An 18,180-nucleotide genomic window follows, 5' to 3' on the forward strand; every position below is an offset into this window, starting at 1 on the left:
AATTGCTTGTGCACAAATACTGAAACATATAATTAAAAGAGAAATATCTGTTACCTAAAAGCTTTGATCCACTCCAACAATTATTTAGGTATTGTGAGCACATGTGACGTTGAAAGTATGCGGTTACTTTAAAGGAAAACTAGAGATGGAAAATCAGATTTTAAAATTAAACACTCAGTTAATTTAAAGAGAGAAGAGAGAGAGATACATGATGTCAGAAGACAAGCAGCTCACAGCAACACCTCCACTCCAGCACATGGATGTCATTCTGGACCAGATTTGAATCATGGGTGTTTAAAACACATTAGGTAGTTGTGGCAGCCATTGTTGCTGGGATCTTTTAATTTTTCATACAGGCCGGATTAAAATCACCTCACCACCCGCAAAGATGTGAGTCCAGGAGGGGACTTCAGTTTCAGTTTGCTCAGGCAGTGCAAACAAAAAATAAGAGTCCAGAATTAGAATCCAGATTGCAATAGAAGTTATGATGTTTTAATCCTTGTATTTCATATATTAACAGACTGTAATCTTAAATAACTATTGTATTAAATGGGACTGATCCAAAAAACATGTGCATGAGCCATAACCTCTGCCCTTTCATTGATAACTACAGAATTTTATCGCTGGTGTGGGTAATCGCAGTCTGGACCCTCTGCAAGTGTCTCTGTCTAAAGTGTCTTTTTCTTTTTGTGCATCTTTGTTAGTGTGTTTTCATTTGTGTATGAATAGGTTATGACTGTGGGGGTGCACGTGTCCTTGAGGGTGTGTGTGTGTATATGGACTGTGTGGCCGTGTGTGAGTAGCAAAGTGCATGTTGAACATGTGCCGGGGTTCTCAGTGGAACAGCAGGGCTCTAATAAGGACTAGTCCTGGATGGCAGCTGGTAAACTCTGTCCTCAGAATAGGTGTCCTTTATTCACACACAAAGGAATGCAAATTAGTCCCAGTGCCGAGTGGACACTGAGAACGGATCCACATGGCACACAGCCTCACTCTGAAACGCACATTGAGAGTTGCACTGCAATGAAACTTACCTCAATCAAAAGAAAAACAAGCAGGACTAATGACAAGGACAACGCGCACAGCTGTTTTGTGTGTGGGGGGGGTGCGCGTGTGTATCTGAGCACATGCAGCCACCAAGTGTCTTTTTTCACTATGAAAACAAAAACGCTTCTCAAAGCCTGAAGAACCACACACACACACACACACACACACACACACACACACACACACACACACACACACACACACACACACACACACATCCAGGAATACAACCAAAGCACTTCATTTTTAATCCTGCGGGTGAAGTATGGAGTACCTACCGGTGACTTCATCACCCACGCTAAGATGCAGATAGATATCTTTTATTGCATCAAACAATAAATCTTTAGTCCTTCAACTTGATTTTCCAGTTCATATAGATTTGGCAGAGGCGCAGCTAGAAATTTTTGGCCCTTTCAAAGAACATTATACTGGATTAGTAAAGGGTAGTTAGTTAAACCTGCTATTTAAGGTATCTGATTTTCGATTCTTTGTTTTGAGTCCATTTATTTAAATAGATCCTCTAAATATCAGTTAAGCTATTTTGTTTATATTTTCAGCTTCTTAACTTTTTTCTCCCAGCTGTTGTGCCAATGACTTAAATTTCAAAAGCCAAACATAAATGTTTACAACACTTCCTGTACCCGTTTCAAAAGAAAAGCTCTCCAGCGTTTCTGTTGAATTAATCCCCTCATTTGTTTAAAAAAATATATATATTATGAAATATTTGCTTGCGATGCACAGCTTCATATTGTATAGTAATGGTATTTATTTGAATAAATAGGACTAGTTTTATGCAATGAAATACATTAGTCAAACCAGAAACCTCACAAAAGTAGTAGTTGTAGGCTACTAAATGTTGATGTAAACAACTTTAAGTGATGGGCAGTAGACTCTCTCTCTGTGATCGGCTCTCAGTCTCACAGACACAGATAATGCGCAACAGGTAAAAAAACTCTTTCCATTTCTGGCCACTCATCAAGGATTGATGCCACAAAACTTATTGTGGAGACTGGAAAACACCCAGAGCTCCATGACCCACGCTGCCAGTGTGCCCAGTGACAGTTCATCTTCTGTTCCGCTTGTAGCACCATACTGGCAAGACTGAACCATGCAGTGAAGAGGGAGAGGTGTGAAATACAGTACAAAGGCCATCCTGATTATTTTGCCAAAAATCGAGAAACAAACCCCAACTAAAAAAATGTCTTTGATTACATTAACAAATTAATAATATCATAACAAAATTAGTGTTCTCTGTAGGCCCCTGACTGTGCTGGGCCCTTAATTGGAATCTTCCTGGCTCTCCCCCGCTGTACGATGCCCCAGAAGTGTAGATGAAGCCTTTCTTCACACAGCATTCAAAATGTTCTAATTTGTCTTTTGTTCCACGTTGATTTAAAAACGGTGTCCAAGGTCTATGTTACGAACACAGGGCCTTGAAAGGAAGTCAAAGGGGTTGAAAGAGAATACATGCTGTAGATTCATGTTGACATGAAAGTAGCTTTTAGTGACATGTACAAAATGTTTTCAGAAGTTAATGTTGTTCACTTCAGGGCTCATTATGAAAATAAAATGTCTTTATATTCAGATTCAGTGAGATGCAAGTAAGTGATTTTGAAATAATATTCAGCCATAACACAGAATTTTATTTGTCATTGAGACATTCTTCATATCACTTGCACTACTTGAATTTGATTTATTAATAATGAATTCAGCGACTTAGTGTACAGTGTAAGCATGCTTTTGCATTGAAGCTAATCCGTAAGTACACACATAGCCTCCACACGAGGCCGAGCATCCATAGTTCCTTCTCATTGGTTTAGTAACTTCTCTGTTCAGTTCACTTGTTTCCAACAGCTTCTGATAAACACAGACCACTACAGGTCTGGCACCAAATTTCAGAAGGAGGGATCAATTTACACGATGGGGCATTTATCAGATAAACTGCCTTTTATCTCCATCCTGAGTTGTCGGAGAACAAAACAGAGCTTAAAAAGAGTTAGGGTTAGAGTGAATGGTATACTTAAATTGCAGTGACCTGAAACATGACTGTTTACCAAAAATTACCTTTCAAAGCTCTGAAAAAACTTAATACAGCTTTAAACAATAATTCAGAATTTGTATAACTAATTATTCCTGCTATTTCTTGTACTCACCTGATCTGAAACATAGTAACATCCCTATAGTAAGTAAGACAGCACAAGAAGCAGAGGCAGTCAGATGATAAGGCTTTGTTGGCCAAACTTATTTGGAAGAAGAGGCAAGTGGTCAAATTATCCTACACTTCAATCACAGTGTACAGACCAACCAGTAGCATTTTGACCCCCTGTACTTTCTGTAGTTGTACTTGCACAGTTTTAAGAGATAACTGACATTTCAGGTACTATCCTAAGTTCTTGTTCTCCCTAAAGTCTCAAACTATTGTGATTTATAACAGATGTGATGGTTGTGTCTGCAACGGTATCACACACAAGCTGCTTTCAGACATGAACTCCAGAAAATGTCTGTACAATGTGCTACAGAGGTTCTCTGGAGTTTCTCTGCAGCAGGAGATTCTTCGCACAGGTGCATTCACAGCAACATAGAAATATCAGTAACATTTAGGTGACGGGTGCCGCAGCATTGAAGACGTAACCTAAATTCTGTTGCAGATATCATGTTTTTTAATCCAGCCCTTCCACCAAAAGCTCTCGAATCACGTTCTCTCTCCATGTTGGCATCTTTGTCTGTGTCCTCCGCATATTTCACCCCTTTTTTCATGTGGTTATATTTGCATTCTTTTAGGTTTTTTAATTTAGCTTCCATTGCATATTGAACTTCATCAACGTCTTTTTCTTGTGGAAGGCAGTTGGTGGGAAAAACTCCAGAGAATGTCCAGAGCAACTGACTTGATATGTGTCTTCTCACATACAGCCCCTCTGGATCATTTCAAGAGATTATCTGAAGTTCAGTGCATGTGTGAAAGCAGACTGATTGAATGAAAGATTGAAATATTACTAGACAGGATATTTCTAATCATACTGTTTACTGTTGGCATGTTAGCTGCCAGTAAGTTAGTACCAGTCGGTGACCTACTGGTTTTGTCAATACATTTTTCTACAACAATGGAAAACATGCAAAGATTTCTCTTGGCAATGCAGAGATTATTTTAATTGCTTCTTTTAAGCCTGATAAGGATCAGTGGATTATTCAGGCAGAAACAGAAAAAGATGTTCATTGTGTCAAACAGTCAAAGCTTCTTTGTAGTTTTGGGGAGGTATGATTTTTTTAGGTGTCACAAAGCAGCACAGGAAGGTCATGGCAGGTATTAACAGGATGGTGCCATATGGAATAGATACCCTGTCAGATGCAGCAGTGAAGGTGACCCAGTACGAGGCCAGTAAGACATCAAAGGGTGCCAGCTGTTTCCTGAAACTGTGGGGGGGGGGGGGGGGGGGGGGGGGATTGGAGGAGAGGAACGAGTGGAGCTGAAGAGGAAGATTGAGATGACACGTCGGATCTCCAGGAGTGTCACTTTGTGTAATAGGTGAGCGGCGGGTATTCATCTGCCTGGAGGAGAGAGAGGGAGAATGCTCTACATGGACTTCAATGAGTCTTCAGTAATTACTTATTACGGCACATATGGATGAGATGGGCAACGAGAGGACTTGAGGCGTTCGCAGCTCTCCCTCCATCTGAAAACCATCTTTGGGGTGACTTCAAGAACATCCCTATAATGCTCCAAGACAAAAGTCTCATTACAGGTAATTATGGACTGCCTATATCGCCCCCTCCCCTTCTCTGCAAAAGCCCTCACTACTTTTATCCTCTCATTCAACAGGAGAAGCAAGCCCCGGAGAGGGATGGATCATGGGGGGAGGGGAGGGGATGGGGCTATTACCTGGGAGCAGACACTGATCATGGCCGCTGACGCTTTACTGCACTTCCATTCATGTGGAGTGGCTCACTTGTGGGCAGCAATTACCGACCAAATGATCCAAACTGGGCCTTGTGATGAAGTAGTAAGTGGACTGACTGAGTGACTAGCTGCACTATTCTTCTTCTTTGCTTGTGTGCATGCAATTGTCCCACATTCTTTTTAACAGAGTAGAGCCAGTGGTTAGGAACATGTGTATGTGAATGCACTGTTTGTGTGTGTATATTTTGTATGTACGTCTGCAACAGAAAACCAATTCTTGTTACTACACTTCAAAGGGGGGGAAGCCTACATTTTCCTACCAATTAAAAGGTAAATTAGGTCATCTGGCCTTCAAAAGCGGTTCAGTTTAAAATAATTTGATCAAGGACATATACCAATAAACGAACAAAGAAGAAGACTAATAAGTGGGCTAGCTTGGGCTTTCTCCTTCCACTCCACACATCGACCCGGTATGAAGTACCTCCAGGAACGGTGCACCATCACAGTAGATGGCGGTAAATAAACCGAACCAAGAAGATAACTTGGTCGGCCTTGGTTTCAGTTGAGAGCTCGATAAAACCCTGATGCTGTTTCAAAGATGACTCCCTACAAACAAGTAAGCCGGTAACTCCTTACATTTCAATATTTCATACAGGAACAAAACACTGGTAATGAGTAGACTCATTGCAAATATCCTGGTGTCATTTCACTTTGAAAGCCTCATATCGGTCACATTCAGCATGCACTGTACACGACCCTGCACGCACACGTCCTGCTCCCCTCTCACCATGAGATCGCAAGTGTGGAGCTGGTGCAACAGGCAGGGTTGTCATCGACAGATCAGAGGCAACAATGGCGCCTTCCTCAGCTTCCATTGAATATGTCACTGTGGGAACAGCATAATCAACCTCATGTCACCACCAGCTGCTTCCTCCGGAGCGCATTAGAATAAACAACAGCACGGCAGAGGCAGAGGTATAAAGAGACAAGTGGGCAGGAAAGACAGCAATACACTTATACAATCCTGCACCCCATCTGTGGCCGCTGGTGAATGAGGAGGCATGAAGCACAATTTGAGCCAATAACTGAAGGGTGGAGAGGCATGAAGAACCCTCCTCTGTTTCTGTCTGTGCTGCACCACAGCCGTTAAGAGAAGAGTCTGTTCCCTCGCTCTATTTAGGGACAAGGGCTCGAGCCTATGGCCTCCTATGTAAGCAAGCGTTTGTCCTCACACATCTGACCTTACTTTTGGATGTACTTTTTTCAAACACAAATGTGTGAAAACTGTGTGGTCAATACATTGCCAACATTTTACCAGTATATCTTTGATAGATAATGGAAAAGGCAAGAGCAAGGTGAATGAAAACAGGGGTAGTCCAAGCATTGTGACCACAAGAGCAGCCATTGTTCATTGTAATGAAAGATCTCTGGCTAGAATATGCTATATGACAATGGGGTGTCCTTGGAATATCTGACAGATAATGAATAGAGGTTTTGTCAAATCTTTGACAAAGGACCAGTAGGGTACTACCTGTACAGAAGAGGACGCGCTTCCAATTTCTCTAAGGTCAAACACAGGCCAACCCAAAACCGGCCAAAATCCAACATTTTGTTGTGAGCACGGCTCCAGAAACTCCAGATGTCAAACTGTGGTGAACCCCTCCTTGAATAAACACTAAAGGAGTAAAAAATGTCCCACCAACGTCTCCCATATGTCGAAAATTACATTAAATATAGGCTGGTTAATGCATGTACCACTCCCTATTCATCCTGTTTGAAGTGCCCTCTCACTAGTGAAGATCTCGTCTCATCTCCAGTACCTGTGAATTATACAAAATGATGCATTCGCCATTGATTTCATCAGTCCACTGTAGTCGCTAGTAATCCCATTATAACATGTGTGTTAGTACAATAGCCAGATATGGTCTGAATAAGAGAAGCCTTTCTTTGCCTTGTCAAAGCTAGGCTGTCTCGCAAATTACTTCTTCAGAAGTTAAAAGGCCTACTGCCTAATCAGTCTATTATACCAGACTAATAGATGACCAGTAATTGCAACTAATAACTTATTACTCATCTACACAAATATTCTAATAGCTTGTATTTAGAAGCCAATTTTTTCAATGGACATAGTGAGAGGGAGGGGGGGAACCTATTCACAAGCCAGACAGACAGCAACACAAAGAAATACTCCCACAAAGGAAGCCTAGAAAGCAACCTGTAGCATGGTTTTTCTTCTCTTCGCTGGATTAATATCTAACCTTATTCATGGATCTGTGAAACCTCTGCTTCGTCTTCATCTCCAGAGCAGTCTAGCAGCAGGGCTTTGTTTGGTGCCCCAGGTCCTTTTGAGAGAGAGATGGCGTGGGGAATTATAGATAATGTCCTCCATCCTCTCGGCTAGCCCGCTAGGCCTCAGACACAGAGCTCAGCAGGGACCAGGGATGTGGACACACTGTACAAGATGTGAGCCACGGCAGTCATTTTCATCCCATCAGGACTCACAAGTGGAAATGCATTAAGTCACTGCCGGGCAACACAAATTAACCTACGAAATGAAATGATAAAGTCTCGAGTTCAGTACAGGACGCTCATATCTGTTATGATATCTGCTGTGATGCACATACTGATGATTGTCAATGCTGTTCAAGTCGAGGATGTAATCAGTTACTTATAATAGATTACTTTTTTTAACATTACTAATATCTCATTATCAAAAGCAACTAGTGAAACAATTTTGGTAATTAAAACATTTAAAAAAAACTGATTGATGGAGGAGCAAGTTTCATGTTTGCCTGGGTCGTTGCATGCAGCCCAGCAGAAGGCCTGTTGTCACAGCGATCACCTTGCATCTCGTGGTCCGTCAAGAGTCGCTCAGTGATCATGTCACCACACCCCCCGTACCCTGATCCTCAAACTTTCAAAGCAGTGGCGCATTATTGGGATTTGCAATGTTAGCTGGTGATTTTTCCTACAAGAAAACACTAGTGCATTACATGTAAACATGCATTCAAACTCAATCTACACTTTGAGGAGAAGGCATCATTAACAAATATGTTTATTGACCACAGTGCATTGAGAATTGAATGGGCAGGGTACAATGGGGGTAGTTAAAGGGGCAGGACACACAAAAAACCACTGGGACTATACAGCCCCTGCTGATCAATGACCTCATCCAGAGTCAGTTTCTCTTTCAAAGGCGGCAAGACCAAAGAGCAGTGCAGCCTTTTCAGCCCCGCAGATAACAAACCAACACCAGACATCCAATAAAGAGACTTCCAGTTCATTTAAAAGCAATTAATATTCTTGGCCGGCCGGCGTGAGCCCTTTGGTGTGGCAGGTCTGTACACGCCCCCTGCACTGTAATGGAGTTGACTGGTTAACTCTGAGTCTGTGGCCACAGTGTTGGCTGCCTGGGTGAGAGCGCTGATGCGCAGTGGGACAGGGTGTTTAGATCAGTGTGAATGGACCTGTCTCACAGCCCACTGCACCCCAAAAGGCCTCCTCTTCTCAATCTCTTTCTCTATACGTGTCTCGCTCTTTCCATCTCTCCCTCTCCTAGTCTTTACCGTCCTCTTTCTCTCCTCCACGTTCTCTCAGAGTCTATCTAGGCCTTTGTTTTTTTTAAAGTTCTCTTCCTCAGTCAGTGTGAGTTGGCTTTGAATAGAAGCAAGGGTTTAAATAGTTAGCCTTTGTAATGTTTGATAATGATTGTCCCAAGAGGATGTGAAAGGCAGGCTGGAGGGAAAGATATTTTGTCCCTTCACGAGCACACAACCTTGCCAAGAGGTTAGTAGGGAAGATAAATAGTTGGGTTGATTGGTAGAGATCCCATATTTTACATAAAAAATATACATTGTATGATGTTGTGAAATCAAGTTCACGGAGGAGGTAATGTCTCAAAGTTGGATTCACATTTTATCAAACAGCAATCACGATCTATCACAGGTGATTCGTACAAACAGTGGAAGCACAAAATAGATGAGGGGCTTACTGGCTACTACAGTTTTTCACAATCGCTAACACACGTTTTTCAAAACAATAACGGCTTTCTCAAAACTGCACACACAAAACTGAAAACCTCACACACAAAATGCTAAACCTGACACTCCCTTTGCAAGATGACTCTTTGCCATCAAATCTCTTACCTGTTCACAAAATGGAACTCGTGTTTTCATTTGGTACACACAGCCATATTTTCAAATGACACACACATACCATTCATTGGGAACACACAACTAAGCATTTGCTTGCACACTACCAAGCATTTACAGCACACTGAAGTGCAAAATTGAAAACACAATCATCAAAATGGAACACACCATATGAATGAATGAGCCATTTCTCCTTTTGTAAAATGTCTCAGTGTAGGCCTACTTTTTTCATAGTCAAACATAAAACAGCACACAAATATGCAGCATAAAAAGGTTTATTTCGGTACACACAGAGAACAGTACAGAACTGTAAACCGGCCTACTCAACCCCCCCCCCCCCCCCTTCACAAAAATTACAGTTTTTCACAATCGCTAACACACGTTTTTCAAAACAATAACGGCTTTCTCAAAACTGCACACAGAAAACTAAAAACCTCACACACACAATGCTGACAGGCCTCGACACTCACGTCGCCACAGGCCTCCTCCATGGCCTGGAGCAGTGGGACCCGGTCCTGTGGGTTCCGTTCATATAGCAGAAAAGAATTCCTCAATGGGATTCAGGAAAGGAGAATAAGGTGGAAGGTATAGAATGGAAAAATGAGGGTGGTCCTGGAACCACTCCCGCACTTGAAAGCTCACATTGTCCCGGATGACAACGTGATTGATCCACTGTGAGTCATTTGTCTGGTCAGGTGGTACCAGCAGGTCATGCAGGCCATCCAGGAAGACGAGGAGACGGGCAGCGTTATAGGCCCCTAGGTGGGCATGACGGTGCAACATCCCATGGTGATTCATTGCAGCACACATTGTGATGTTCCCACCACGCTGGCCGGGGACCTCAACAATGGCCCGCTGGCCAATGACGTTTCTGCCCCGTCACCTCCTCTTCAACAGGTTGAATCCCACATCATCAATAAAGATGTACTGGTACAACACATGAGCTGTGTCATGCTCCTGGATCAGCATGAGAATGCAAGTTACAGTATGGACACAGAGAGGTCAACACAGTGGGCTACAGTGAGACACTGTAGAAAAGGAACAATATTGGATTACAGGTACAATACATGCATGTGTCAGTGCTGAATGTTGGTACTTACAAGCACAAACTCTCACTGTAACTCCTTGATGGCTGTGTTCCGTTCTAATGGGACCCTGAACACGTTTCATCAGCATGGCATTCCTATGAAGAATACAGTCCAATGACGGTCTGGACGTTTTGTAAATGTAGCATGGTCAGCCAGGATCCTAGTTTTTATTTGTCTGAGTGTGATAGAGTTGTTCTCACGAACCATATCTACAATGTCAGTCTCCTGTTCGGCTGTGTAAATGCTGTGAAATTGCTCAACAGACCTGAATGTTTAGAGATTTGAGTATTTGTGTGTTGTAGGTTGATGCTTGGAGATTTTACTTGAGAAGTGTGTGCAACAACTGAACATTGTGTGTAGTGTTTTGACAACAAGGTGATGTGTAATTGACATCAGAGTGTAAACAAGGAAAGTCAGAGTCTAATGCAGATAAGGAAGTGTGAAGTAGTGCCAAATTGGGTCGAGCGATTGGTACATGAAGTGAAGGTTGTGCAAATTGTGCCGAATTTTTGCTTTTTGTGTGTTAACAACTGAGAAAAACTGTAATATTTTGTCCTTCCTTATACGTCATTTGACCAAGAAGTGAGACGGGCAGAAATACACAAACCTCCACATGTATGCTACATTGATAAAGAGTAGTGTTCAACTCAGACATAAAGGCTGTTTCAATTAATTTCAGAGCTTCAGAGACCTAGCCCAGTATGTTGAATGGTAATGATTAGTGCATTAGTAGTTGCCTGGTTGTTAAGTAGGCTGAGGGTAATGAGGAAATCAATGTAGTACATTCAACACATCTTTAACAACACACAAGAGAAGCATTAAGGGATTTTCCTACAGCAGCGTTCATTCATTTTCACTGCTATGATCATCTTTAGAGCAGGCAGGCAGCAAAAACGTAAGACAGAGTAAGAAAAGTATCACGCTTAGGAAAATAAGTTGACCAATTAACTGTTACTCTGTTATAAACTGGCATAAGCAGCCTGTCGATAGGAGCTTGTAGCAGCCTGTGGGCTTCAATTAAATCCAACTTTTAACCCGCCAGTTAGTCGATGAGAGCCAGACATGCAATTTTCATTCCCACTCACTTGTTTCTAGCGATAGTACCTTTTTATTTAATCTTAAGGTATTTTCACACATACCTTTTTCTGTCTTGACCCTCTGACTGGACAGTTTAATCCAAAATAACCAACATAACAAGTGTGAACGGTGCCTCGGACAACAGTGCAGACAGAGAAACCAAACGTCCAACCACAAGAGGTGGTCTTGGTCCGGAACAAACAAACCATGGTTCTTGTTTGCAGTGTGAAATCACTTTTTTGTATAGTGTGGCCTTTGGAACAATTGCAGGATATTGAAACAGTATTCATTGATAGAAGAAGAAAAATGAGCAGAAGTAGCTGACAGGATTGTTTGTTGTCTTTGCCTCAGATTTGATATGATACTTGAATGACAATGAACTTTATTAAAAAAGTTTGCGGGGGCAATAGGATGTATAAACATACCACAAATGGCCTCAGATAATGGACTTGTCTCTATACTCATCCTTTTGGATCTTAATGCAGCATTTTACACCATAGATCAGTTGTCGCCCACCCGTCGATCGCGATCTATCGGTCGATCTCGCAGTCTTCACTGTCGATCCCCGAACTCTCTGTACTTACTAGCTGAATTCGCTCTGCAGATCAGCTGTGTGTCCGTTGTTTAAAACATGCTGTGTGAGTTGCAGGTTTATCTACTGCATTTCCTTCAAGAACAAGTTGGTTTACGTACTAAAGTAAAAAAGCAGGACACTACGGTATGAAGATGCGCTTCTTTCAACAAATGAGTGGATTCAGAAGGTGAAACGCTGAAGTGCTTTTACTTTGAAACGGGTTCGGAAAGTGTTGTAAATACATTTGTGTCATAGACAGATACACGTTGTGGTTCACAGCAGAATAAACAGAAAGATGATCTTTCACCTGAGTTTTAATGTTTACCCGAGGAATTTTTGTCACAAACAAATGGTTGCAACAGTTTCTGTATGCCTTTGCAAAATGAAAGCAGTCCAGCGTTTCTGTTTATGGAATCCATTCCCTTGTTTAAAATATTCTTTATTGTGAAATATTTGCAGGAGCAGAAGATGCACGGCTTCATACTGTGTAGCACTGGTATTTATTTGAGTACAAGGGACTTCTTTCATACAAGGCAATAATCCTATATGTGGCCATATTCAAATCAAAGCCTATATGTAAAAGCCTTGTGCTGCAGTAGCAACTCCTCTGCAGAACATGTTGTGGAACTGAGAAGCTACATATTGTGCATTGTAAATATGAATTAATATTAATTGAATTATTATGCATTGAATACTGAAAGTTACACAACTGCCCTTCTTTGTGTAAATTTATTTCTTGTTCATTCAGCCGTTAACAGAAATTTCAAAAAATTCAAAGTATGAATAAGTATATTGGAAGATATCGGGGTGGTAGATCTCGGCTTACTGTTGGAATTAAAAAGTGATCTTAGGCTCGAAAAGGTTGGTGGACACTGCTATAGATCATAAGATTATCTTACAGAGACTGAAACAACATGTAGGGATTAAAGGAATGGCATTAGACTGGTTTAAATCATATTCATCAGATAGATTTCAATTTGTTAATGTTAACAATGACTCCTCCATGCACACACAAGTTAGTCATGGAGTTCCACAAGGTTCTTTCCTTGGACTGATAGTCTTCGTATTCGATACTCCTCATATATGCTGCCTTTAGGCAACATCATCAGAAAGCACCGCGTACACTTCCATTGTTTTATGCAGATGACAACCAGCTGTATATCTATGAAGCCTGATGAATCTAATCACTTCAGGAATGTCTGAAGAACATCCATCAGCTTTCTTCCACCTGCACAATATTGTGAAAATTAGGAACATCCTGTCTCAGAAGGATGCTGAGAAATTAGTCCATGCATTTGTTACCTCTAGACTGGATTACTGTAATTATTTATTTATATATTAAGATGTCACAGTTAGTCTGTGAAAGGCCTTCAGTTGGTTCAAAATACTGTCGAGTGCTGTCAGGAACTAGATGGAGAGATGATATTACTCCTGTCTTTGCTTCTCTGCATTGGCTCCCTGTAGAATTGAGAAAATAGAATTCAAGATCCTGCTCGTCACATACAAAGCCCTTAACAATCACGCCCCTTCATATATCAAAGAGCTCATAACACCGTAGTGTCCAAGTAGATCACTTCGCTGCGAAACACAGGCTCCTTGTGGTTCCAATAATTTGTAAGAGTCGAATGGGAGGTAGAGCGTTCAGCTACCAGGCTCCTCTCCTGTGGAACCAGCTCCCACTCTGGGTTCGGGAGGCAGACACCATCTCTACATTTAAGGTTAAACTTAAAATGTTCCTTTTTGATAAACCCTATAGTGAGGACTAAATCATCCCTTAGTTATGCTGCTATAGGTCAAGACTGCTGGGGCAACTCCCATCACCCACTGAGCACTTCTCGCCCTCTCCCTTTCTCTCTGTCCACACATTCAATTATTAACATGTCACTACTATGTGTCTTTTTCCTCCCATAGTCTCTTTCTCTCTCTTTCTCTCTCTTTGCAGGGATCTCTGACTCCAGAGCTGCAGGAGCTGTTGTTATTATTATTATTATTATTATTATTATTATTATTAACAATTCTAGTTATTATTAATCAAAAGCATCTTTACACTGTTATTGTGTCATTATGACTAGTCATAGCTGATACCTGATGCTGCACAAGTGTCCCTGGTCTCCCTTTCCTCTCTCTTTTTTCTTTAATATTTGGTACAAACGTTCAGCTGGATTTAGAATTATGTCGTCAAAGGTCAAGGTCACTACGACTGAATAGTACAAATGTTTTGTCTTGTGAATGCTAAGAAATACCTTGAGGGAATATTTTCAAATTTGGTACACTTGAACTGATACACCAAGGACACCCATGGGGAATTTCATTACATCGGGCACAAACTATCAGTTTGATTCAACATTTACTTGAATTGGAGGTCAAAGGTCAAGGTCAACATTACCTCAGAAAACCCTATTTTCTCTCGTGAGCATGTTACCTCAATTGTAACAAGTGTTCACTCAGACTCATAATCAATTTCAAGACAATATATAGACTGAAATTGTTTTTGCGAAGGCCTCTGACCACAGGAGGGTAATTCTACTTTAAACTATAAGTTAGTCAATGAAAAATCATGTGGATATGGTCAAAGTTGTTTTTGATTAACATTGGTCCTCTCTTGTTATTAGTAATATGGGGAAAAGGTCGTTTTTTTGTCATAGTTTTTGTTAACAAAGTAATCACTGGTCTTACTTGCTCTCAACAAGAGCTTTTTACTGGGCTTGGTGATATATTTACATATTTCTACCTCGAGCTGTTGTTTGCAAATAAATGTTCTGAGCCCACATGCCTGACTGCTCGATGTGAGGGCCCTAAACAACGGGCATTTAAGTTTTAAGAAACCTGCGCAAATGAAAATTCACCCTCATTATTCATGACATCAAACGGGGCTGGGGCCCAGGGCAGCCTCATTTGCAGCTGAATGTGGGAGGCAGAGGAGACAGTGGCCTGTTTAGCATGTGTTTGTGTTGCAGTGGTGGTGGTGGGACGGAGGAGGAAGGGCTACCACTGGGCCACAGCTGGTGTGCCACAGTCTCAGCCCTCTACCTGCTGCTATCACAACTGACAGGCTGGGCCAAGACCACGCAGGGACTAATGTTCTCTGTCTGAGTGAAGTGAGTTCTGTTGTCAACTTGTTTCTTCCGCCACTGTCTTCTCTGTCAACCTGTTTGCTGAGATGTTCACTTCTATTAGTGAGAACTACAAAACATTCCAGTAGATCAAGCACCCCAGCATAATGCAGCTTGTCCACCTTAGTTTTCCCAGTTCCTTTGACCTTCACAAGCCGTGAAAGGTAGTGTCTATCTTTCTGATTACACCTTGTGTCCCTTCTTTTACCCCCTTATATAACTCCCTTTAGTTATTTGTGTGCATGTCAACATGTATCAGTTTCCTTTCCTGCTCCTTTGGGCTTTATTTCTTGTTTGTGTCTATTTCATCCTTCTCTGCTGCCCTCTGAAACCAGCTGTGTGTGTTTACTCTACCTGGTTTACCTGCTCCAGGAGAGCAGGCTGTAAGCCGCTGCCCCGTCACTTTACATCCACTCTGTCAGACCCACGTCATAGCCAGGAGGATAACGTGTCTTCCTCATGATTTATGGTCACTGCGTGTACAGCCATTGCCGATGGTGGGTATGTATTTGCATGTGGAGCCATTTGTTCCATCTCTTTCAGCTCAATCTGACCAGTTGTGTGTGTTGACTCTACCTGTGTTCATATCCTGGTCTACCTGCTCCAGGAGAGCAGACTGCCAGCAGCAGAACAGTCACTTGTCATCAGGTCTGTTAGACCTGGAACCGGCTGAGAAACTGAGACAAGCACTCGTTGCCTCGCTCTCTGAGGCATGTTTATTTTACCAACCACCCATCATCCGAAAATACTGAAATATTCAGCCATATAGCAAATACAAATCTTGCCGCATGCTAAAAAAAGAGATGTGCCTTTTCCTGTACAGGTTGGTGAACACAGAACATGGACTGTGGCCTTGGATCTACAGCGAAAAGACATCGTATTATGTTTACCTGTTCATCCTTTCCCTTTTGTCCGTGCTGTTTGCTTAGTGGCTCAGTCCTCATGGAAACCAACCATCTTGTTACTAGCATGCATCTGGTGTCACAGCTCAAATGACCGAGTAAACGGCTAAAATATGTAGGAGCTAGACTCATCTGATTAAACCCAGTGTTGATAGTAGTTGTATTGGAATTTATTCCTATCAAACTATTGAATATTTGTATTGGTACTGCACCAACAGTAGAGCTAGATCTACACACACAAATGTGCTTTGACCGACTGATTGAATGAGCAACTGAGTGAAATTCCACTAGTCTGCCGGCCAAATTGCATTTTCAAAATGATTTGTTGCAAACAGTTTCTATTACATCATCATGGAGTTAGAGTAATTTATGTTGGCCTCTCCTATACTCTAAGCTCCAATGCCAAGTGTTTGCCCATTTAAGGAACACACAAAGCTAAACACTGGCTGATAACACTGTCGGCAGCTTGACAGGAGAAACTCACCACAACTTTATGTCCATGTTAAAAAAAGGAAATGTCAAATCTTCAATTTAATTATATTTCCAGCCATATTAACCTTGTCTTCTTATTCATAATATGAGTTAATTTTTTGTGCAACATTCCCACACTTGGTTTAAATGCCATGCACATGTGTATGCATTAAACAAGAAGAGCGAGCAGATGAATATGATTGTCGTACATGACATAGTTCTGTGGAAAAGCAGGTCTGATTTTGTTTCGATATAAAAAGGAGTTTTCTAGTCTGGATGACCACTCAAAGCACTTTACAGTGCAGTTCACCCATTCACATACGTTCATGCAATGCATCTCTGGGCAGCCTTTTTTCTATGAGAACGGAACAGCAGTCAGGGGAAATTCGTTACCCAAGGACACTTCGGCATGCAGTCGGGGAAGACAGGGATCGAGCAGCTGGCCGTCTGGTTACAGAACTCTACCCCCTCAGCGACAGCCGCTCAAGATATAAGCATGGCTACATTGACTTATAAAGAGGAAAGCTAATTTTCATAAAATCGACATCAAGTTAAATCCTAATCCTGGATTACAATTAAAAAAAAGATCGACCCCAGATACTAACCCAAGACGTAAAACACGTAAAAAATACTGATATAAATCTTTCTGCTTTAAAGTGTGAGTTGTGTTTAATTATCCTGTTGAAAACTTACTCATTCTGATTATACAACATGTTTTGTCCAAACATTTGGACTGTGAGACACACACACACACACATGCATTATTTACCTATAGAAAGGGTTTAATCAGTGTAAAACAAGTTTGTGCCTGAACGGTCTTTTTCTTTTTTGAATCCTAAGTTCACCTGTGTTATTGGTTTCCTTCACCTTGGTTTTAAGACATCCGTCAGATTTCTGCCTCCAGTCATATAAAATGGATGTAAGTGAAATGTAATCATTGATGTATACAACGCTAAAAAATAACATTTTGCAAAATTATCAGCTGTTTGTCCTTCCAGTGAGACTTTCTATGGTACCTTAGACATAGGGTCTATTTCTTCAGTTGGGAGGCCATAAGTTCAGCGATCACAGCGAAGACTGTGAATCATCCAAACTAGCAAGGACATTAAATCTATGAAGCTATGCAGTTCAAAAAAATCTTGGCGATGCCTCCATTGTAAAGGGATGTTAGCAGACACCTCATAAACAAACATTTCAAAACAGAATGACCAACTGACCTGAAACATATTCAGGCTGAGTGCGTCTGTGTGTCAGAAAGTAAAGGACATGCTTGTTACCTAAAGAAAAAAGTTCCACCTGACTTCACTGTTCGACATAAAAGAGGAAGTCTTAAAAAAATTTCGGGACAAAGGTTTAAGCATTCTTCAACATCCTGAGTGGTTTCAAAAAGTGTTTTTATTCATATGTCTTATTTATATTTACTGACAATAAGAAACTAGGAGAATGTCTTGTAGTTGTGCTTAAATCGGACACTTTGAGGCGAATGTCAGATAGAAACCAAAATCTCTGCATGGTCTTTGGTAGATTATCTGATTTTATATTATTTTAGTTTACTGTGTTTACTGTTGGAAGTTAGCAGGTTAGCATTCATATTATCATTGCATATCAATGTATTCTAACCTTAACCTAAACGTAATTCTAACCCTAACCCTAAAAACAGGTCAAAATTGGGTCGGAGAGTGAGGACCAGCCAAAATGTCCTCACTTTAAAGATGTCTTCACTCTGTAGGTGCTAGGCAAAAAAATGGTCCTCACAAAGATCTCTGTACAAGTACACACCAACACACTTGACTAACACTAAACCTAAATCTAACCTAACCCCAACACATACTTCTGAGATAGAAGTTATGATTTCATCTAAA

Source organism: Pleuronectes platessa, chromosome 10, assembly GCF_947347685.1.
Source record: "Pleuronectes platessa chromosome 10, fPlePla1.1, whole genome shotgun sequence".
NCBI classification, from domain to species: domain Eukaryota; kingdom Metazoa; phylum Chordata; class Actinopteri; order Pleuronectiformes; family Pleuronectidae; genus Pleuronectes; species Pleuronectes platessa.